This window comes from Rattus rattus, chromosome X (assembly GCF_011064425.1).
Source record: "Rattus rattus isolate New Zealand chromosome X, Rrattus_CSIRO_v1, whole genome shotgun sequence".
Classification (NCBI taxonomy): domain Eukaryota; kingdom Metazoa; phylum Chordata; class Mammalia; order Rodentia; family Muridae; genus Rattus; species Rattus rattus.
The window spans coordinates 43294270-43319727 of NC_046172.1; positions in this window are offsets into that span (position 1 = coordinate 43294270).

A 25458-nucleotide genomic window follows, 5' to 3' on the forward strand; every position below is an offset into this window, starting at 1 on the left:
TTTGCCTTTAATTTGCTCCCTGAGTCATCATATGTTGTTAATGCAGTTAAGATATTAGAAGTGGCTGGCCCTATTAAAATTAGCTGCACGGTATGCCAGCTGCTGAGGGAACTTCAGAAATTGATCTGGGAAAGAGGTCACAGGTTTTTTGTCCAACGTATTAGAACTCATACAGGTTTGCCTGGTTCTCTCAGTGATGGAAATGATCTTGTGGATATATGTACCCGAATGGATTTTATCTTCTTAAGCTCATCATTGGATCAAGCCCAACAGTTTCATCAACAATTTCATGTGCCTACTAAAACCTTACAGCAGAAGTTTCATCTGTCTCGAGCAGATGCTCGACAGATAGTTTTAGGATGTCAACAGTGTATCACTTCTCACCACCCCCCTAGTGTAGGGGTTAATCCTAGGGGCCTCCTACCCCTAAAGATTTGGCAAATGGATGTAACTCACATATCTGGATTTGGGATTCTAAAATACATTCATGTTTCTGTGGATATTTGTTCAGGTGTTATTCATGCTACCCCCATGAGTGGAGAAAAGGCAAGCAATGTTATTGGACAATGCCTAGAAGCCTGGGCAGCTTGGGGAAAGCTTCAACACTTAAAAACTGATAATGGCCCAGCATACACTGCCCAATCTTTCAAATCCTTTTGTAAACAGATGGATGTGCTGTTGAGCCATGGCCTGCCTTATAATCCCCAAGGACAAGGTATTGTTGAGCGAGCTCATCGTACATTAAAGGAATGCCTAATTAAACAAAAAGGGGGAATAGGCCATGGTAGAACCCCCAAGGAACAGATATCCTTGGTCCTTTTTACTCTTAATTTTTTTATTTTGGATGATGATGGCCTTTCTGCTGCTGACCGACACCAATGTCGGGCGGGCATGTTGAAAGGTTATGTGAAATGGAAAGATGTGATCACTGGCCTATGGCATGGGCCAGATCCCGTGCTGGCGTGGGCGAGAGGGTCTGTTTGTGTGTTTCCTCAGGACCAGCAAGATCCGTTGTGGGTCCCTGAAAGATTGACCAGGAGGTGCAACAAGAATGAAGATCCTGCTGTTGCTGACACTTCTCGGTGTGACACAAATGCTGGTCCAAATGGAGCCCCGGTGGGGGATACTATCGGTGTTCCTGAGACTCATGCCGATACGTCATGACCTTTAAGCCCACTCCTCTAATTTGTCTAAACAGTTGTTAAGTTATCTTCTGGGTAATTGGACTGGAGAATTCAATTTCTTAATGGATCAACTATATGTAGCCATCATGACCGTGAACTCCACACGTGCGGATGCTGGACTGGCTATGGGATTGTCATCTTGGATTGCTGCTGCTATGAATCATCTGAGGGAGTGGGTGGGTATGGGAGCCCTAGCTGGACTCTTGCTGCTGGTCTCCCTAGTGAGCCTATGGTGTCTCTGTAGAATGAGGTTTGTTCAGAGGCGGCACTCGGCTATGGTGGTACAGGCATTTGCAGCCATTGAGGCAGGACAGTACCCTCAAGCCTGGGTTAAGGTCATTCAGAAGACCTAGTTGCACCTCACCCCTGAGTATGTGTGAGTGACCCTGCCCAGTGACCGGCAACCTAAGGCATGGAAACTTGTGGGAGACCAGGTGTCCTAAGGTTGGTTTAATGAACAGATGATCCAAAGACAGGGGGTTGGGGGTTGCCACGCTCAGGGGTGCTTTTGCCTGCTTGGTTAATTAAACAAAAAGGGGGAATTGTAGGGAGCTGCGACGAACCGCGCCTCAAAGATGGCGCTGGTTTCTGCCTTCTACCCTCCCAACGGTGAGCGCTCCTTGCAGTAAACAAGTCCTTATTTGGCTATGCCTGCCTGGCCTGCTAGCTTCTGCATAGTGACAGCCTATCTGCATGACCCATGTGGCTTGATAAGAGTGGCCAGCCCTAGCTATTTAAGTGTGCTCCGGGGGTTCCCCGGGGGTCAGAAGATTTTATCAACGTTCCTGAGTAAAACTGCTTGAAGAAGATCTCCTCTGGTCGTGTCTTCCTTGCTGGTTGAAGTTGGGCACGGCACCCTGCATTTTCTTATAGAAATTTAAAGGCTTATCTTCTCACACAGCATTTCCTATTCATTTGGAGCCATTATAAAGTTTAAGGGTAGAATTGTTTATCTATTTGCCTCCATTGCCCTAGTTTTAGGCCACCCTTTGTTGCACGGTCTGGCATGACCATAGTAGGGACAAAATGACTTGGTTCCTGCCCCTAGGACAGGGCCAGCAGTTGTGGGCCTCTGTGAGTATCTATGGCTGTTGTGGGCATAAGCTGTTTATATACTAATGTATATATTTTTACATTCCTCCTTCAAGGAATGTCCTCCCTGATAACATTAATGACTCCATGATAATCAGAGATAGCATAAGTCTGGGGAGGCGACTGTGTGACTCATGTCTCAGCAAAATGATAAACATTGGAACCTTCAGGAGAGCCCTTAAGGCTGTGGCAAAAAATGCTAGAAACATGGGTTCAAAAATATATAATTTCTCAAAAATAAGGTTGCAATATGAACTATATGAGGGGCTTTATGGATCTAAAGAAACAAAAGCAGCTGTGCTGTAAGCCAATTTGTCAGAAAGATATCAGGGAAGGAGATAAAGAGATTAAGGAAGTTGTGATCACAAGAAATCTCACCAAACAGATTCCTGAGTTCAAGGTCAGCCTAGGATAGGGTCAAGGTTAGGCCTAGGTAGAAATAGTAATTTCAGGACAGGGTCCTGCCCAGCTAGTTTATCATCTGTATTTAACAGAGGTAGGCAGATCTCTGAATTCTTTTTGCAAGGTTAAAAGAAAATGTGTGCTTGCTGTCTCTTAAGAATAAAGGGGCTGGGGTCACAGGATGCTGATTCATAGGATAATCAAAAGGGAACCTGGAATAAATGACTGGATTGATATGTAAGATAAAAGACTGGGTTTATGATCTATAAGAGATGAGCTATCCAGAGAAATTTTTAGAATACCAAGAGAGAACTTCTTGGAGAACTGTCTTAAGCAGAAAATAGAGAGAGCTCTCTGGAGATCTCCAGAGAAAGCAGAACACAGAGGGCAGTCTAGAAAGCTGTCTAGAGCAGAACATAGGCAGGTAGCTTGGACCCATGACTTGACTTTGAGTTGTTTGTGTTCACTGCTCCTATACCCCTTCTCTCCGATTCTTCTACAAGTCAATGCCAGTCCTGACAATTTCCTAGAGATTAAGAATGCCATCTCTGCTCTCTATGAAATTTCCATAATTGTCTTGAGTCTGCTTCTGAATTTTTTATAATATTTGCCCAATCTATTTATCTCTGATTGATTAGTCCACTGGTTTATTATACTCTAGCTTTTTTCTTTTGGAACTGAGTCTCATATATCTCAGGCTGGCCTCACACTTGCTATTTAGTCAAAGATGACCTTGAACTATTATTGATCTTCTTGATTCTACCCTTTACTTCCCTCCCCCACGTACTAGTGTTAAAGCATGTGGCACCATACTTGGCTTTATGTGTTGCTGGGGATAAAACCCAAAGCTTCCTACAAAGTTGGCTGTCAAGCATCCTCTCAATAGTACATCTAGAGCCCTGCTCTATAACTTTGTCTTAAGCTTAATGGTAGGAAAAATTTCATCTCCTTGCTTTTCATTAGTCTAAAGAATATCTTCACATCATTATAGAATTGGTTATTTATTATTGTAAATGTGATTATCACTAACTTAGTAAGACACACAGATGTATTCCTATCCCACTTGGGAGAAAAGGCTTACACATTTCTTCTGTGATCACCCTCCAATACTTCCTATCTTGAAACTCAAATCTTTCCCATGAGTTTTAGGAATTTTGCATTTACTTTGTTAAGAATTGTATTGAGTTTGTGTGTTTCATGTATTCTGTGATGTCATAATTTATAAATTACATTGGCCAGCTCAACAGCTTTCTCCCAGAAACTAGCTGACCATAAATCTCAGAGAACAATCTTGAGAAGCAGGAAACAACTTCTCCTAGGAACTAGTGGACCATGAAGTTAAACAATCTGAGAAGTAGGAGACAGCTTCTCCTAGGAAACAATCTTGGGGGACAGAGAGTTCTTCCTTGTGATTTTTCACTGTTATTCTACACACTTTCCAATGACACCATTCCTGCCCCCTTGGGTTGTGGTTTCTCCCTTTAAATACCTCTTCTCCCAGCCTCTCCGGGTCGAACTCCACTGCCCCTGCGTGGGATACGAGTCTCGACCTCAGTGCACTGGTTGCTATCGATAAACCTCATGTGATTACAACAAGGAAGGTCTTGTGTGAGTTCTTGGGGGGTCGCGTCATCCCGAGACTTGAGTGAGGGTCTCCCCACTCCGGGGGTCTTTCACATATACTATTAAAAATGACAGTGCTTTCTTTTACAAAATTAGTTCTTTGAGATTCAAACTATATTTTGATCATATTTACCCCTACTCCAACTCTTTCGAGATCCAGCCCGTTCCCTATGTATCCAAATTTGTGACCTCACTTTTTAAAATTCACCTACCTAGTCAAATTTGTGCTGCCAATATACTGTTAGTGTATTCATCCACTGAAGCATAGTCAGTCTATCAGGGGTCACATTCTTAAAGAAAACTGGTTTTCCCTCTCATAACTGTTGTGTGTAGCTTTTGCTGCCCCACCTAAGCTCTGGGAATGGGCTGCACTACAAGCCCCCATCCAGAGAATACTGGATCCACGGATGAAAAACACAGACACACAGTTGTTCAATTTCAACTTGCCTTATTGACTCACCTGTTGGGCTCGTCTAATCAACCTCAGCTAGTGTGCCTTTCCCAGTACTCCCAGTTTAGCACCCGAAGTCTGCACTCCGTGTCATTTGCTCAGCCACCTTCAGTTCCAGCTCAAAATCCCCAACCACCCACCACCACCTCTGCCTGTAGAAGTAGCCTGTGGCTGCTCTGCCAGAGATGCCCCATGACCGGTAGGCTTTTCCCCCTCCAAAGCACTGCAAAATAACCCTCTCCTCCCAATCCTGCATCTTCCAGATTGCCTGAGGGGCCTGGAAATCCCGCCTATTCCTGCAGCCCAGCAATTGGCCCGTGGCATATTTACTGACCAGTGAAGAACCAGTTGTGAACAGGACCCCAGCGTCAGACCCACCCCACACAAAACAGCTAAGAATTGCCAAGAGCTCCTCAGCTAGAGATGAGACCTTCTGCCTACTTCCCCTTTCTACGGTAGGATTTTGTCTGGCTTGAGTATGTGAAGATATTACGCATGTTGACGAAACTGCAGTGAATTACATGTGCAACTTGCCCTTCTGTGTAGAAAAAATGCTGTTTCCTTGTATTCACCAAGTGCCCCTGGGTGTTGTTGTTGGTGGTGGTGATTTTGTTTGTTTGTTTTTTACAATATTTTAACTTCCTCTTCAGCAATGGTTGATGAGCCTTGGGAAGATGAGGGGTGGGGCATTGGCAGGACTGTGGCAACATAGATGTACCATTTATGGTTAAGCATTCCACAGTCTTTTATTCTCTATATCCTGAGCAGTTGTTGGTTTCTGTATTAATTATCACCTACTAGAGAAAAACTCTGGTAACAGTTGAGAGATTCTCCAGGATGCATAATGCAGCTAGAGTCCTTGGTTGGGGACTGTCTTAGATCTAGTGAGGTTCAAAAAGGCCATAATACTTTCTTATCCTGTGGACTTTTTGTCTTTACATTTACCAAATGTATACTTTGTATTTCTTTAGATGTGTATATTTGACTTATATTATTCTCATGGGTTTATAAAAATAAAAATATAATTTAAACTGATTAAGAGATTCTTAAAAACCTTCTTGACATTCAGGCTCTGACTTCTCTGAGACACTATAAAACATCAGTATCTGTGTTTCCTCACACACTAATGGGCCCTGTGCCATAAAAACACCCCACTGTCACAGCAGCCCACTGCTGTGCTGAAATGCACTGTCATGCTGAAATGATTTTCCTGGTCACAGTATCTACTCTGGACACCTTCCTGACCTAGGTTCCTTGAAGTGCCTTTTTGAACTTTGCATGAAATGTGCAAATTTTCCTAATAACGGGGATCTGTGTCTTTGACATAAAATTTATTCCTGCTGCTCTATCTTGATGCTCTTTTTGTTTTAATGTTAAATCATAGCATTATGATTTCAAGACCTAATAGCCATTGAACTTGTAGCCCCTAAATGTATATAACCTAATTGAAGTAATAGTAAGAGAACAGTTTTGGTCATTCCCATTCCAGGCAATAACCCTAACCATCACCAACTATCCTGGAGGAAAAGATAAGAGAAATCAATGGCACATTCTAGTTTTGAAACAATTTGAAAGAAAGAGCAAGCTGTTAATTGATGGATGACTGTATCTGTAGCAGAATTACTATGTTTTTAAATGTAGTCATGTAGTTCTTGACTGCTATAAATGTAGATTTAATGTTCCCTTTTGTCTTTTAATGATATTTTCTGTGCATATGTTTACCATTATAAATTCTATATTTTATACAATGATACTGGATAATTGTCTACTGGGGTTGGAACTATTATTTTTTAAATATATTCACTTTGTCTTTAGCAACACCACTACACTAGCTCTATAAATTTATTTATATTTTCTGTGTAAGAAAAATTATGTCTAAAAATAACAGCCTCATGTCTCTTCCTTGGCAATCTCCACTTCCTAATTATTTTTTCATTTCTTGTTTGTTGATTTTTATTATGTGTCTTTTCAATATACTAGCAGGACCATATGGTTCTTATAATCTGCTAATGCTGTGAATTCTGTTGATAAAATTTTCTGATTTTGACTAACCCTTACACTGCTGGAATGAATGTACCTAATCATGTGATTTTAAATTTAGGTTGACATTTCAAAGCTATTTATCTTATTTAGTATTTTTAAAACCCTGAAACCACAACTAATGCAAAATTAGTCTATAGTTTTCTTTGTATCTTATAAAATAAATTAAGCAATTTTCTCTCATTTTATATTCTCTGCTATTGCTTGAATATATGAAGTGTGGGTTTTCCTAATTTGTAAAACTTTCTTAACCTAGGATTGTGGTGATAAATTTGATTATCAAGTAAAATTCTTTTTAGAGTAATGTGCTTATGATTCTGTTCTTTTTGAATAAATTTTGTATTTTGTAACTCTATGTTCTTTAATTAATTGGCATACATTCATTGTTTTAACTTATTTCCTTTCTTAATATCTTTTATCTACTCTTTGATTATTTAATATATGTATACAATATTTTTATCCTATCCACCCCGAGTATTCCCTTCTACTAACCCTGGATACCAACCTCTCAACACATTTCCCTCCTACGTTTCTGTCTTCCACATTTTCTTTTGTTTTTTTGTAGTCCACTGAGTCCAAGTAGTGCTGCCTGCTAATTTTGATTAAGCTTACTGTCTTAATCTTTGTTTTAGTTAGGTTTTTATTGCTGTGAACAGATGCCATGACCAAGGCAACTCTTATAAGGACAATGTTTAATTGGCGCTCCCTTACAGGTTCAGAGGTTCAGTCCATTATCATTAAGGCAGAAGCATGGCGGCGTACAGGCAGGCATGGTGCAGGTGGAGCTGAGTTCTACATCTTCACCCGAAGGAATCCAGGAACAGACTCATCATCCTCAGGCAGCTAGGAGGAGTATCTCTAAGCCCACCCTACAGTGACACACTTCCTCCAACAAGGCCACACTTTCCTAGTGCCACTCCCTGGGCCAAGCATATGTAAAGCATCACATTTCACTCCCTGGCCTCCATAGGCTTGTTCAAACACATGAGTCTATGGAGGCTATACCTAAACATAGTGTAATAAAAAAGTACATTTAGTCCAACTTTCAAAGTCCCCATAGTCTATAGCAGTATCAACAATATTAAAAGTCCAAAGTTCAGTCTCTTTTGAGATCCATCCAATCACTTAACTGTAATCCCCGAATTAAGACAGGCAACCAGCTGGGCAAACTCCAGACTCTGCCATCTCCATGTCTAATGTCAAAGCAGTCTTCAGATCTTCAACTCCTTTTTCATCTTTGTTGACAGCAACAAACTTCTTTCTCCTGAGCTGGTTCCACTCCCTGTTAGCAGCTTTCCTCAGCAGACAGCCTGTGGCTCTGGCAACTTTAACATCTTTGGGTCTACGAGGCAGCTTGTTTCAATGTCTTGGATCTACACACGATCATCCAAAAGGCTGACTCCACTTCTCCAGCTCTGCCCTCTGTAACACTCAGATTGATCCACTCCACTGCTGCTGCTGTTACTGGTGATCATCCTGTGCTACTGCTATCTTCAATACACTGGGATCATCCACTGCAACTAGGCTTCACCTGAAGGACCCTAGTTCTTACTGAAGCATAAGAGCTATTAGTAGGCTTAGCCTGGTAGAAAGTAGGTAGGTTATGACTTTTGCCAGCTTTACACCCACTGTCTCAGGTGAAGATTAGGCCAAGTACCAGCTTCCTGCCTTGGGTCAAGGCTGGGCCAAGTTCCATTCTCCACCCACAGTTCTTGGGAGGAGCAGGGACATTCTTGAAAATTCGCTGAATGTACTGACTGATAGTCACCTTACCCTCTTGTTCCAGATAGAGCTCGAAGGCATGTCATGTAAGTTTAAACTGTAAACTTACTGATGTAACCTGTATCACTAAAAGTATAAAAACTGTTTGTTACAGCCATTTGGGGTCGCCTTCTAGTCACTTACCATGAGGAGCTGATTGAAGGTTGACCCTAATGCACTGGAAATTAAACCTCTTGTGTTTGCATCGAACTCTGTTCTTGTGCCTCACTTGGAGTGGTCTCCCAGTAGTTAAGACTCACTTTGAGCCTTACATTTGGTGCATTGTCCAGGAAACCAGACCCCTCCTCCCATATGGTCAGAGGAACAGCTCTGAGCTAGATGTCAGGTGTACCGCAGTTGTCTGTATCTGTGTTGTTTGTATCCATGTTGTCTATATCCATGTTGTCTCGTCTCGCATGAGGGTTTGCTCATGAGTGTCTGTAAGGCTTTGAGGAGCCTCTGGTCTCGATCTGGTCTGGCCTGGGAGGAAGTTGGGAGGACTCTGATCCTTTTGGACTCTATACCAGCATAAGCTGATGAGTCACCTCTGTATCTGTAGACCCGATTCCAGCTTAAGTTGGTGGATCACCTGTATCTGTAGACTGGATGCCAGCATAAGCTGGCAGGTCACCTGATTACCTTGGTTTCTGGTGCCCACGTAGAGGAGCAAGCTGTCACTGTATTTATCGTCTTTCTGTTTGTTTTTGGACTTCAGTATCAGTAGGAGCCAATCAAGTGGGTTGGCTCCCTCACCATGGCAGCTCCCACGTGGCCCTCCCTCAGAGATCTCCTTAGAGCTCTCATCTAGCATCCATTTACCCTATCCTTTCTCAGGCAGCAAGGAGCATGGGGAGGGACCCTCAGAATCAGAACCAGCCATGGGGACCCAAAGCAAGAGGGCCACTTCACCCAATAAAACAGTGGTCCTCCCCCTCCGAGCCTATGGGCCCTTAGATAAGAATGGCAATTAGGCCATGAAATATTGGCCCTTTTCTTCGGCTGACATGTACAACTGGAAGGCCTAACACCCCCTTTCCAGATAACCCAAGGAGTTGATTAATCTCTTTGAGACTGTTTTATTTACTCATAAGCCCACGTGAGATGATATCCAACAACTCATGAAAATGCTCTTCATGATCAAAGAGCTAGAAAGAATAATTCAGGAGGCCAGAAATAATATCCCCCCTTACACGGGGGCACCATCGATTGACCATGCTGTCATTGACAGCTGATTTTCCCTGATTAGATGGGACTGGGATTACTAATACTGCAGTAGGTAAGAAGCACCTGAAGGTCTACCACCAGACTCCATTGGCAGGCCTCAAGGGGGTTGCAGGATGACCCACAAATTTGTGTGTTTAAGCAGGGACCAGACACCCTCAGCCTTTCTAGAGTGGCTCATGGAGGCATTTCACCAATCTATACACTATGACCCCAGCAGCAAGGAGCACAAACTACTCTAACTTTGGCTTTTATAGACTAGGCTAATAGAGATATCAAGAAAAAACTTCAGAGGTTAGAAGGACTACAGGATAAGTTGTTGAGGCATTTAGTGCAGGCTACTGAGCAAGTCTACCATAACAGGGAGACAGAGACAGAGGAGGAGAAGAACAGAGAAAGAGAAGGGAAGAAGATGAAAGGGAGATACAAAAAGAAAGGTGACAAAAAAGGAATTTGCTGTAGAATCTTTGCTATAGTAGTCGAGGAAGACAGAGGAGAGACAGAAACCATTAAAAAAGGACTGTTGTGCCTATTGCAAGGAGAGGGGCCACCAGGCTCAAGAGTGCCCTAACAAACAGAAGCTGGGGACAGGAAATCCCAGGTCTTGGGAAAAGTGCTTTCCTGGGAGAAAACAGTGACTAGGGAAGACAGAGTTTGGACCCCCTCCTCAAAGTTAGGGTAATTCTGAAAGTGGAAAGAAAACCCACCAAATTCTTGGTGAACACTGGAGCTCAACACTCAGTCCTCTGAGCTGACAGACCAGTCTCCAGAGGAAAGAAGAAAAAAAAATGGGATCCAAGAGGCCACTGAGACTAAACAATATTTACCTGAAGAATTATAGACCTGAGTATGGGCTGGGCATCCCACTCATTCGTGGTCATTCCTGTCTGCCCCTATCCCTTGATCAGGAGAGATTCGCTCTCCAAAATGGCTTGCTTGGGCTAAAATGGCTGGGCGAGGCCATGCATATACATATCTGCAGGTTGTATATGTGGAGCTTAAGATCCAGGCTGACTCTGTCTCACCACCAGTATCTGATGTTGGGGGAGGCATGAGAAGGAATTGAGCCATACATCTCCCAGCTCCTCCAGCTGAGAGTGTTCTTAGTCCTATTCTGCCTAGAACACACAGCTCCTGTCAGCCAGACACTAATGATTATCACTCAGTTCAGGACTTCAGGAAGATAAACCATGGGCTGACTACCACCTACTATGCCTAACCCCAACACTCTGAGTTCTTTGCCACCTTCCAGAATTTGGTACACCATTTTAGACTTGAAAGGTGCTTTCTTCTGCCTAAGCTAGGCATCCAAAAGTCAAAAATACTTTACTTTTGAATGGAAAGACCCAGAGAATGGGACCACTGATCAGCTGACATGGACTAGATTCTCCAGTTGGGCTCAATCTGTTCACCTTGCTGCCCAATCCTGACCTGAAGCCACCACAGGAAGAGTGTCAAACACTGGCAAAAGTCCATGGATGTAGGGAAGGCCTCTTCAACTGACCGATTGACCCCTGCTGTAATCTGAGGCTACCTTGTATACAGACAGGAACAGTTTTCTTCATGAAGGTCAGAGATGAGTGGGTGCTGCCGTGGTATGAATGTCATGAATGTCATCTGGGATGGCTGAAACTCTACTCCCCCAACCCCCTAGCACATCAGTGCAGATGCCTTTGCTATCTCTTGGATGCCCTGATGAAGTCAGCAACTGTGAGTATTATTCATTGCCCAGGAAATCAGAAGGGGAGAGACTCTGTGGCCCAGGGCAATAATCAGGCAGATCAAGTGGCTCGAGAAATGGCTATGCAGAGCCTATCCTGGCTGTGGGCCTGCAAGAGACAGCCACTGGGAACTGGGATTGGACTAAGGGATGGCCTCACTTAGAATGTACAACAAAAGAAGAGGTACAGATTGCTTAGAAGAGGTACACTCGAGGGGAAAACTATACTCCCTAGAGAACAAACAAAAGACTCACTTTGCCAAATGCACACATGGACTCATTTAGGGGATAAGAAGCTTATCCAAGTAGTTAAGATATATGTAATAGACCTCAGGTTTTTAGCCAGAGAGACAGTAGAACAGTGTAAGATATGTCAGCAAGTAAATGCTTATGCAGCGAAGAGCAAACAGGGCAAAGAGACCTAGGAAGTTTATTGGGATATAGTTATAAATGCATTCTAGTGTTTGTAGATACTTTCTCTGGATGGGTTGAGGCTTTCCCCACCAAGCAGGAAACAGCTACCATGGCAGCCAAGAAGATATTAGGAGAAATCTTCCCGAGGTCTGGGGCTCCCAAGGTAATTAGATTGGACAATGGTTCTGTTTTGCTTCTAAGGTAATTCAGGGATTGGCAAAGATATTGTAGACTAATTGGAAACAACATTGTGGGTACTGTCCCTAGAGCTCAGTGCAGGTTGAGAGAATGAACAGAAACCTAAAATAGACCTTAATTAAATTGACCTTGGAGACTGGTGCTGACTGGGTGGTGCTCCTTCCCCTGGCCCTGTTCCGAGCCTGGAACACCCCTACCATTTTATCTTGACATCTTTTGAGATCCTGTTCCATACCCCAACTCCCTTGGTGTCCACTGTCCCCCCTTAAGGTATCCTAACTCACTGATAGGAACCTCTTCTTGAGGCTCCAAGCCTTTCAGTTAATACAACATGAAATTTGGCCCAAACTGTCTGCCTTATATGGTCCAGGAATGTCACAGACCCCTCACCATCTCTAGACTGATGACTGGGTTTTATGTCCAGAGGCATCGAGCGAGGTCACTGGAATCCAAGTGGAGGGAACTCTTCCTGGTGCTATTAACAGTATTACAGCTTTGGCGTATACATCCCATTTTAAACCTACAGAAGTTTCACTCCTCAGGGACTCCTGCTGCCCCCATGTGCCGGTCTGTCAAACCTGGAATGTGGTTTCCACTAGAACTGGAAATGAAGCCCCCTCCCCAACTGCCTCCAAGCCCCTCAACACCTTGTGGCCTGACCTTACTTTTGACCTGTGTCAGCTGGCAGCAAGACTTGACTTGTGGGTCATCCCCACCCAGGGCAGGAGTGCTGGCAGAAGCAAACTGCCCATGTGAGAGAAAGAGGACTCTGCGCTGGGAGCGGGGGTCAATAAGATGTGCATTCCGTGCACAGAAGTGTCACTTGCAGGAGAAACCCACTTAGGTTTACCCTCAATGGAAGAAATCAGGCAGAAGTTCACCGATGTGGGAGTCCACACCAACTTTATTGCACTGCCTGGGGATGCGAGACTACAGGAGACACCTACTAGAAACCCTTCCTCCTCTTGGGACTTGGTCACAGTGAGAATGAATGAAAGAAAGAAAGAAAAGAAAGGAAGGAAGGAAGGAAGGAAGGAAGAAAGAAAGAAAGAAAGAAAGAAAGAAAGAAAGAAAGAAAGAAAGAAAGAAAGAAAAAGAAATTACACTACTGAGGAGCCCTACCAGGGGAACTGAAGATATTGAGATACTTTCTGAGCAAATGCTACCTATAACCCAATAATCAGATTCACTCAGAAAGGCAAAGGATCAATGAGATGGCTAAAAAAGTTGGGGACTTAGGTTGTACAAATTGTGATATGATGACCAAGATGAGAGAAGGGCTAGCCAAATGAAAGGTTGGTTAGAAGCTTGGTTTAACTCATCTCCTTGACTAACCACTCTCATATCCACCTTGCTAAGACCCCTATTTGTTCTTCTATTGTTGATCTTTAGACTCTGCATATTGAATAAGCTTATAGATTTCACAGAAGAAAGAATAGGTGCATTCCAGCTGATGGTCCTGTGCCAACAATATGAGACCCTGAGGACAGGACTTAAAGAATATGAATTAGTTACCCAAGACCCCTGAACATAGCTCCAGGATTGAAGCTTGTACAAAGAGAAAGGGGACAAGGATGTAAGATTCAAACTTAAGAACAAAGGCTGCCTTAGGCAAACATCAGGTGGCTGGGACTTTAACACACTGTCCAAAGAATTTAGGATAACACCCTATTCCAGGAAATGAGCCAACTGCCCTTAACAGTCCCCCATCCATGTGAATGAGCTAATTGCAGTAAGGGCAGAATCCTTCACCACCCCCTCGGCATGCCAAAGATATTTCCCTACCAAAGGCCTCCAATGAATTCAAAGGACAATAGGCAGCCCCCAAGGAATTCAAAAGGCAATAAGCCCCACCAATGAAAAATAACCAACTCATGCTGTAACCTAAAGCCTATACCCTGAAACAGTATAAAAAGTGTGTGCTTTTGTTCTTCGTGGCCACTTATGTCTCAATTACAGGGCCACCCTAGTGTACAGGATCATTAATCCACTTGCTTATTGCATCAATCTCCATCTCTGTGTCTCTGTGAGTGGGACATCCCAGATGTAGGACTCGGGACGGGGTGTTTCTCAAGTCTTACAGTTTCACTGTGTCTCTGTTTAGTTTCTGTTTCATTGACCTGTCCTTTGGTAAGAGTGGGTTCTTGAAGCCTCCCACTATTATTGTTTGATTTTCAATGTGTGTTTTGAGCTTTGATAAGATTTCATTTCGAATATTGGTACCCTTTCGTTTGAGGCATAGATATTCAGAATTGAGACTTCCTCCTGGTGGATTTTTCCTTTGATGGATATGAAATGTCTCTCCCTATCTCATTTGACAACTTTTGGTTGAAAAGTCTATTTTATTGGATGTTATAATAGCAACTCCAGCTTTTTTCTTGAGACTATTTGTTTAGAAAATCTTTTTCCAGTCTTTTACTTTGAAGTAGTGTCTGTCTTTGTCGCTGAGGTATATTTCTTGCATGCAGGAAAATTCTGGATGTTAGTCTGTTACTGTGGATATTTTTATTGGGGAATTGGACCCATTGATGTTGAGGGATATGAAGACAGTTGATTGTTACTTCCTATTATTTTTGTTGCTGGATGTAATATGATGTGTGTATGATTCTCTTCTTTTGGGTTTGTTGTAAAATGTTTGATTTCTTCTCTTTTGTTGGGTGTAGTTACTTTTTCTGTATTGGATATTTCTTTCCAGTATTCTCCATAGGGATGGATTAGTAGAAATATATTGTTTAAATTTGGTTTTGTAATGGGATTTTGTGGTTTCTCCATCTATGGCGATTGAGAGATTTGCTGGGTATAGTAACCTGGGCTTGTATTTCTGATCTCTTAAGGTTTGGAGGACATCTGTCCAAGATCTTCTGGCTTTTAGAGTTTTTTGAGAAGTCTGGTGTAATTTTGATAGGTCTAACTTTATATGTTAATTGTTCTATTTTCCTTTCAGTTTTTAATATTTGTTCTTTGTTCTTTGTATTTGGTGTTTTAATTATTAGGTGGTGGGAGGATTTTCTTTTCTGGTCTAATCTATTTGGGATTCTATAGGCTTCTTTTATACTCATAACCATCTCTTTAGGTAGAGGAAGTTTTCTTTTATGAATTTGTTGAAGATGTTTTCTGGTCCTTAGATCTGGGAATCTTTCATGGGTGCCATGCAGGCTATATGTTAGGGGATTATCTGGCTGCTGATCTTGCCTAGGCAGGAAGCAGGGTAGAGGAATGTTGGAATTTAGGGGTGAGGATAGGAGTGGGGGTGGGGGTGGGAGAGGTGGGTCCTGAGTCAGCTGGTTATCTTAGCATGGTTGTCTCAGTTTGTGTGGGTATCTGGGTGAGATTCCCACTTGTGTCTTTAATTACTGTGGACTTCCTGAGACTCAGGCTCTAGCTGTGGTTGCATATCTCATTTTTTTTTAATTTATGAAATAGTTCTTATTACATTAGAACTACTTGGTTTTATTATTTTACCTGATGATAATAAACTATTGTGAAATGAACTGCTATAGGTTTATGATTGGAATAAACAATTCAAATTCATTGACCTAAAAGGATAATTTATTATTGTATTTTTCTTACTCTTCCCTAGTTTTGGTCAGATTTCCCTAAGCAGCTCATTTGCTGTTCTTTGTGTATCTATGGATTAAATGGCAGAAATTGATTCACTTTGGAGACCAAAAATTGTTATTCCAAAGACCTTTTCTGTATGCCTTAAAGCCATGAACCCTAAACAATCCCAATCAATTTTATCCTAAAACTGAAAGTTGATAGGTTGTCAGTTTGGGAAGCAGTGAACACAAGATGGGGCACACATAAAAATTACCAATGGTAACAGGTTAAATGACAAAATAATTAAGGTAAGAATAAGAAAGAGATGCTTCAGGACTCATTTCAGGTATGACACTTGTGAAGTGAGAAAGCATGATATCTATGGTACAAAGATAAGACATAGCCTTATACCACACATGCTTATTATTTTAGGGGACTTGTAATTTTCTGATTCACATTTACCCACTGTGCCCAGACTTTGGCTGCTACTATTCTATGGACACAGCTACTGACCCATGAGTGAAGAGACAGATTCAATGTGTATATTTGTTGGAGACTCTTAGGTAATTACAACTATCTTTTTGCATTCTCTCTTCAACAGAAATTTCAGTAAAAAACAATTACTGCTACTAAGGTTTTGGAAAAAAAAGTGAACTTAGAATGTCATAAATAACCAAGTAGAGACAAAAGAGTAATTTTGCATGAACAAGATTCTAAATTTTTACTTCACAATTAATATAAAATAAAATTTATAAAACTTTTCTTTAGAAAAAATGATCACTGAATGAATTATTTATTGTCAATGATCTTGTTGCATAATTTAAAAATAAGATTGCCATAAAGGCCAGGTTAATATGATCAAAATGAACAAAAATATATGGCATATGTTACCTACTGTTGAATGGAATCTAAATAAATAAAATAATTTAAATTAAAAAGAATTTTCTGTACATTTTACAATTTTGCATTTGATATTTAAGATTATGATCTATGTGCTATAAAATTAATATTTTTCATTTTCTACTTTTAAACAAATGTACAGCTGTTATAGTATAGGTTGTAGGTTTTTGAAAAGATAATCCTTGAGTTGCTCTTTTTAATGTGATCAAAATGACAGGCTAGGTTTATGTAGGTATACTGTTGGTATATATAATCCATCCTATTAATATATCTCTATTTCTGTTAATACTAAATTATGTTATATATTCTTTAGCTGCTATCCCCCAATCCACTGCCAGAAACAATATCACTGATGTTTCATCTACAAGTTTTGTATTTACAGATAGAGGTTTATATTACCTATTTTAAGCTTACCTTTGTATATGTTCTTAAGTAAAAGATTCACATTCTGTCATTGTAAACATGGACATGTAGTCCTCTGGATATAGTTTATTGAAAAATAAAAATAAAGCTGGCCAATTGTGACACATGTCTCTAATTCTTGCACTTGGAAGGCAAAAGCATGGGGAATTATGAGATTTCAAGGCCAACCTGGTCTACAGAGGTAGCTCTAGGACAACTAAGACTACAGAAAGAAACCCTGTCTTGAAACAAAAAGAAATATTTTTGAAATATAGCATGCAAAAGCACAATCAGAAGCTACAATATAGTAATTAGAGTATTTGAAACTGAAATTCATTTGTTTCATGAATATCAATCATAAGGAACTGATAGCCTAATAGCTCATTGAAATTTTCTTAAAATATATACACAGGACACATATCTAAAATACATTAAAAACAACTATCATTTGTTTTTAGTCTTGGTATCCTAGAAGGGCTTCAAACTATATTTAATCTTAAACGTTCTTGAACTTCTGATCTTCTTATTGAGTACTTCAAGCTATGGGGATTACAGGCATATGCCTAATTTGAGAATCAGTAGGGATCAAACCAAATTCTTTGTGCATGTTAGTCAAGCAGTCTACCAACTAAATTACATCCCCTATGCTATATAAAACAATCTGAAACTCAGCAATATGAAAATAAATGTTACAGTAAACTTTGTCTACTATAAAATAGCTCAGATTGTATAATTTCAAAGCAAGAGTTTTGTAGTTCTATATTCAATATCAAGGTTGTAGCATAATTAAAAAAATGTTTAGGTCCATGATTTTTCATAAAGGACACATTTTTTTCTGCCTTCTAACAAGCTACATTTGTAAATTTTAACTTACTGTTTTCAGATATCAAGGACTAAACCAGATTATTATAAATCAATTACACTCCCAACCTAAGTGTTCATGAGGGATTTATTCTGAAACCCATATTGGGCATGAACTTGCAATTATTCTTAAGTCTGTCTGTGTCTTTGGATAATAGTTATATACCACTGAAGAGGATGATTCCACTAATAAAGATTCTGTCTCATAATCTTGGAAGTTCCTGAACAAATTTCCTTTGTAATAGTATTGTATTGTGGATTAAAGTTTTACACATGAATTTCTTGTGGAAAATATCAACAAATGATAGCAAAAAAAAAATCACACACACAGAACCTTAGAAAACTGTAATAAAAGTAAATTTTTGGGAGAGAGAGCTCATCGCTCAGACAGGTGTGCACTGCTGAGACTGCAGGGCAGGAGAGACTACCAGTACTGCCCATCCTTGCCCTCATCCCTGGCCCAAGAGTAAACTGTATAGGGTCTCTGGGAACAGGAAGATAGGGGCACTCAATGCTCTGGTCCAGATACCGCCCAGATCTGAAGGGACCCGGTCAAACAACTCCCTGCAACCAAATTCCTTGGGAGGGAAAACTAGACCTTCACAGAGGCAGACATGCCCAGAGTGAGAGGAGACTACTCTCTACCCACATTCCTGACTCTAGAGGAAAATGCCTAGTGCCATCTGGGACCCCTGTGCACAGTGTCCCAAGTGAAGGTAGGGCAGGCCCTTCTGGTTGCTGCCCTCATGGAGAGCTGAAACCAACACTGAGAAGCAACTCCAGGCCCGAGACCAGAGGTAAGACCAACTTTTCTGCTCCAAGTGACCTGCCTGGTGGACTCGGGACACAGGCCTACAGGAACACTGAAGACCAATAGACAGGAACAACTACATGCTTGAAAGCAGAACACTCTGTTCCCATAAATGGCTGAAAGAGAACAGAAAAACAGGCCTACAGCACTCCTGACACACAGGCCTATAGACAGTCTAACCACTGTCAGAAATAGCAGAACAAGGTAACACCAGAGACAATGTGATGGCAAGAGGCAAGTGCAGGAACCCAAGCAACAGAACCAAGATTACATGGCATCATCAGAGCCCAATTCTCCCACCAAAGCAAACACTGAATATCCAAACACACCAGAAAAGCAAAGTCTAGATTTTAAATCACATTTGATCATGATTATGGAGGACTTCAAGAAAGACATAAAGAACTCCCTTAGAGAAATGCAGGAAAACACAAATGAACAATCAGAAGCCCATAGAAAGGAAGTGCAAAAATCTCTGAATTAGGGGAAAACACAATCAAACAGGTGAAGGAGTTAAAAATGGAAATGGAAGCAATGAAGAAAGCACAAAGGGAGACAACCCTGGATATAGAAAACCAAAGGAAGAGAGAAGGAGTCATAGATACAAGTATCACCAACACAATGCAAGAGATAGAAGAGAGAATCTCAGGAGCAGAAGATTCCATAGAAATCATCAACAGAAATGTCAAAGATAATGTAAAACAGAAAAAGCAAGTAGCCCAAACCATACAGCAAGTCCAGGACACAAAGATCAAACCTAAGGACAATAGGTATAGAAGAGAGTGAAGACTCCCAAGTCAAGGAACCAGTAAACATCTTCAACAAAATCATAGAAGAAAACTTCCCTAACGTAAAGAAAGAGATGCCCATAAACATACAAGAAGCTTGGAGAACTCCAAATAGATTGGACCAGAAAAGAAACTCCTCCTATCACATAATAGTCAAAACACCAAATCCAAAAAACAAAGAAAGAATATTAAAAGCAGTAAGGCACAAAGGTCAAGTAACATATAAAGCCAGACCTATCAGAATTACACCAGACTTCTCACCAGAGACTATGAAAGCCAGAAGATCTTGGACAGATGTCATACAGACCCTAAGAGAATACAAATGCCAGCCCAGGTTACTGTATCCAGTAAAACTCTCAATTAACATAGATGGAGTAACCAAGGTATTCAATGACAAAATCAAATTTACACAATATCTTTCTACAAATCCACCACTACAAAGGATAATAAATGGTAAAGCCCAACACATGGAGGCAAGCTACACCCTAGAAAAAGCAAGAAACTAACCGTTTTGCAAGAAAACAAAGAGAAAACAAGCACACAAACATAATATCACATCCAAACACGAATATAGCAGGAAGCAAGAATCACTATTCCTTAATATCTCTCAACATCAATGGACTCAATTCCCAATAAAAAGATACAGAGTAACAAAAGGGATACCGAATGAGGAAACACACCTCAGAGACAAAGACAGATACTACCTCAGAGTGAAAGGCTGGAAAACAACTTTCCAAGCAAATGGTCTAAAGAAGCAAGCTGGAGTACCATTCTTATATCAAATAAAATTGATTTTCAACCAAAAGTCATCAAAAAAGATAAGAAAGGACACTTCATATTCATCAAAGGAAAAATCCACCAAGATGAACTCTCAATCCTTAATATCTATGCTCCAAATACAAGGGTACCTACATACATAAAAGAAACCTTAGTAAAGCTCAAAGTACACATTGCACCTCACAAAATAATAGTAGGAGATTTCAACACCCCACTCTCATCAATGGACAGACCATGGAAACAGAAATTAAACAGAGACATAGACAGACTAAGAGAAGTCATGAACCAAATGCACTTAATAGATATTTATAGAATACTCTCTCCTAAAACAAAAGGATATACCTTCTTCTCACCATTTTATTGTACTTTCTCCGAAATTGACCATTTAATTGGTCATAAAACAGGCCTAAACAGATACAGAAAGATAGAAATAATCTCATACACCCTATCAGATCAACAAGGTCTAAAACTATTCTTCAATAACAATAAGGAAAGAATGCCAACATATACGTGGAAATTGAACAATGCTCTACTCAATGATAACCTGGTCAAGGAAGAAATAAAGAAAGAAATTAAAAACTTTTTAGAATTTAATGAAAATGAAGGTACAACATACCCAAACTTATGGGACACAATGAAAGCTGTGCTAAGAGGAATACTCATAGCTCTGAGTGCCTGCAGAAAGAAAGAAGAAAGAGCTTGACAGCATACCTAAAACCTCTAGAACAAAAAGAAGCAAATACACCCAGGAGGAGTAGAAGGCAGGAAATAATCAAACTCTAGAACTGAAATCAACCAAGTAGAAAGAAAAAGGACTTTACAAAGAATCAACAGAACCAAAAGCTGGTTCATTGAGAAAATCAACAAAATAGATAAAACCATAGCCAGACTTGAACTAGAGAAAACAGAGATGGTTTGAATTTAACAAAATCAGGAAATAAAAAGGAGATTTAAAAATAGAAACATGAGAAATTAAAATCATCAAATCCTACTATGAAAAGCCTATATATTCAATAAAAACTCTGAAATCTGGAGGAAATGAGAATTTCCTAGACAGGATACAGGTACCCCAATTAAATCTGAACAAGAAAAAACCATTTAAACAACCCAAAACTCCTAAAGAAATAGAAGCAGTCATTAAAAAAGCCTCCCAACCAAAAGAGCCCAGGTCCAGATGGGTTCAGTGAGATCTTAAGTCAGATTCATAGAAGACCTTACCAAGACTATCTGTGTGCACTATTCTCACAAATTGAAACAGATGGGAGAGAAGAATTCCTTCATGAAGCCAACAATTTTTATACCTAAAACCACACAAAGACCCATCAAAGAAAAAGATCTTGAGACCAAATTTCTTTCATGAATATTGGCGCACAAACTCAATAAAATTCTTGCAAACCAAATTCAAGAACAGATCAAAAAATTTTATCCAATATCATGATCAAGTAGGCTTCATCCCAGGTATGCAGATGGTTTCTATATGGAAACCACCAACATAACCAATGTTTAAACAAAATTGCAGATAAAACCAAGGATTTTCACACAAGAAAGCAAAAATCTAACACCCCTTCAAGATAAAAGTCCTGAAAGAATAGGAATTCAAGGCCCATATCTAAACATAGTAAAAGCCACATACAGCAAACCAGTTGCTAACATTAAATTAAATGGAGAGAAACTTGAAGCAATCCCACTAAAATCAGGGACTAGACAAGGCTGCCCACTCTCTCCCTACTTATTCAATATAGTTCTTGAAGTTCTAGCCAGAGCAATCAGACAACAAAAGGAAATCAAGGGGATACAGATTGGTAAAGAAGAAGTCAAAATATCACTATTTGCAGATGATATGATTGTATATTTAAGGGTTTCCAAAAGTTCCACCAGAGAACTACTAAACTTGATAAACAACTTCAGCAAAGTGGCTTGGTATAAAATTAACTCAAATAAATCAATAGCCTTCCTGTATACAAAAGAGAAAGAAGCCGAGAAAGAAATTAGGGAAACGATACCTTCATAATAGACCCAAATAATATAAAGTACCTCGGTGTGACTTTAACCAAGCAAGTAAAAGATCTGTACAATAAGAACTTCAAGACTCTGAAGAAAGAAATTGAAGAAGTCCTCAGAAGATGGAAAGATCTCCCATGCTCATGGATTGGCAGGATCAATATAGTAAAAATGGCCATTTTACCAAAGGCGATCTACAGATTCAATGCAATCCCCATCAAAATTCCAACCCAATTCTTTATGGAGTTAGACAGAACAATTGGGAAATTCATCTGGAATAACAAAAAACCCAGGATAGCTTAAACTATCCTCAACAATAAAAGGACTTCTGGGGGAAGCACCATCACTGATCTCAAGCAGTATTACAGAACAACAGTAATAAAAACTGTATGGTATTGTTACAGAGACAGACAGATAGAACAGTGGAATAGAATTGGAGACCTAGAATTGAACCCACACACCTATGGTCACTTGAATTTTGACAAAGGAGCCAAAACCATCCAATGGAAAAAAGATAGCATTTTCAGCAAATGGTGCTGGTTCAATTGGAGGTCAGCATGTAGAAGAATGCAGATCAATCCATGCTTATCACCCTGTATAAAGCTTATGTGCAAGTGGATCAAGGACCTCCATAGCAAACCAGATACATTCAAACTAATAGAAGAAAAAGTGGGGAAGATTCTCAAACACATGAGCACTGAACAAAACACCAGTGGCTTATGCTCTAAGATGAAGAATCGAGTAATGGGATCTCATAAATCTGTAAAGCTTCTGTAAGGCAAGGGATATTGTTGTTAGGAGAAAACAGCAACCAACAGATTGGGAAAAGACCTTTACCAATCCTACAACTGATAGAGGGCTTATATCCAAAATGCACAAAGAACTCATGGAGTTAGACTGCAGGGAGACAAATAACCCTATTAAAAAATGGGGTTCAGAGCTAAACAAAGAATTCACAGCTGAGGAATGCTGAATGGCTGAGAAGCACCTAAAGAAATGTTCAACATCTTTAGTCATAAGGGAAATGCAAATCAAAACAACCCTGAGATTTCACCTCACACCAGTCAGAATGGCTAAGATAAAAAACTCTGGCAACAGTAGAAGCTGGCAAAGGATGTGGAGAAAGATGAACACTCCTCCATTGTTGGTGGGATTGCAGACTCGTACAAGCATTCTGGAAATCAGCCTGGAGGTTCCTCAGAAAATTGGACATTGCACTACCTGAGGACCCAACTATAACTCTCTTGGGCATATACCCTAATGATGCTCCAGCATATACAAGACACATGCTCCACTATGTTCATAGTTGCCTTATTTATAATAGGCAGAAGTTGGAAAGAACCCAGATGCCCTTCAACAGAGGAATGGATGCAGAAAATGTGGTACATTTTCTACACAATGGAACACACATGATTTGCACTCACTGACCCCAAAAGCTCAGATTACCCAAAATGCAATCCATGAACTGCAAAAAAACACAAGAAGCAGGATGACCAAAGTGCAATGCTTCAGTCCTTCTTAGAAGGGGGAACAAAATTACTCACAGGAACAAATATGGAGACAAAGTGTGGAGAAGAGACTGAAAGGCTATCCAGAGACTGCTCTACTTGGGGATGCATCCCATATACAGCCACCAAACCCAGACAATATTGTGCATGTCAAGAAGTGCGTGCTAACAGGAACTTAATATAGCTTTTTCCTGAGAGGCTATGCTAGAGCCTGACAAATACAGAAGTGGATATTGTAAGAGAGCCATTGAACTGAGAGTAGGATCCCTAATGGAGGAGTTAGAGAAAGGACTTAAGGAGTTGAAGTATTTTCAACACCGTAAGAACAACAATAATGTCAACCAACCAGACTCCCCAGTGCTTCCACAGACTAAACCACCATACCAAGAGTATGCAAGAATGGACCTATGGCTCTAACTGCATATGTATCAGAGGATGGCCTTGTCGGTTATCAATGGGAGAAGAGGCCCTTGGACCTGTCAAGGTTCAATGTCCCAGTGTACAAGAATGTCAGGATGGAGAGGCTGAAGGGAATGGGTAGATAGGAAGGATAGCAGCCTCATAGAAACACGGGGAGGGGGAATGGGATAGCAGGTTTCTGGAGGGGAAAGCAGGAAAGAGGATAACAGTTGAAATGTAAATTTAAAAAATCCAATAAGAGAAAAATTAAATAAAAAAGAAAAAGAAATTGCTCAATTACTTTCCTTCAGGATTATTTAAGTCAATGTCATCTCCCTTTAATGCCTATTTTTCTCATTACTAATTGTTATTACAAGCAAAATTATGATTTAACTTAAAACAAAACAATGACAAAAACTTTGTCATTAAGGTAAGTATCCTGGAAAGTTACTTAATTAGAAGCAGCTAAAATATATGGAATACTTAACATTCAAAGACACTGAAATTCAAATAAGTAAAACTGATAAAAAAATCATCTGGAATTTCAAATGGAGATATTCATATTGTATTGAAGCATTTTCATCAGAGTTGCTTGCTGTTGTCTTCATCAGATATTTATTGTTCACATTTGTAAAGTCATTTTTGAGTTCAAGTAAATAATTCCAATTTTATTTCTCAATTAAGAGTATTATTTCCAAAGTATATCTCACATGATCTTGCCAGTAAATGTTTGATATTAATGTAGAAATTTTAATCTCTGAAGTGTAATACAGACTTATACCAATTCCTATGTCAGTATAAGAAAAAATATTTTCTAGATTCTGTTCTAATTTTAATAATAACATTCACTGTACTATTGTTTATAAAAGTGTATATACTGAAATAAGTAATTTTCATAACAAAAGATAAAACCACAATTTAGAGTATTAAGGATTTAAGTAAAAGAAACAATAAAAATGGAATGGCTTTAAAATGATAATAAATGCTTTGTTGCAAAAAAGCATGCAGTTGGTAATATGCTCTTGTTGATTTAATTCTGTAATATCTTTCAGATATTTTAATGCAAAGAATCACAAAATGATGTCTGTAAATTGTTCTAGATCTGATTTTTTAAATTTTATTTTTCTTGAATATTTTATGTATTTACATTTCAAATGTTATCCCCTTTCTTCTTCTCTCTCATACCCTTCCCCTGCTTCTATAAGGATGTTCCCACTCGACCCACCCACTCTAACCTAAAAAGCCCCTGGCATTACCCTACATTGGGAAAACAAGCCTTCACAGGACCAGGGCATATTCCTATGTGATGCTGGACAATGACATCATCTGCTACCGCATGAGCAATAATGTCTGAACGGAAGCAAATGA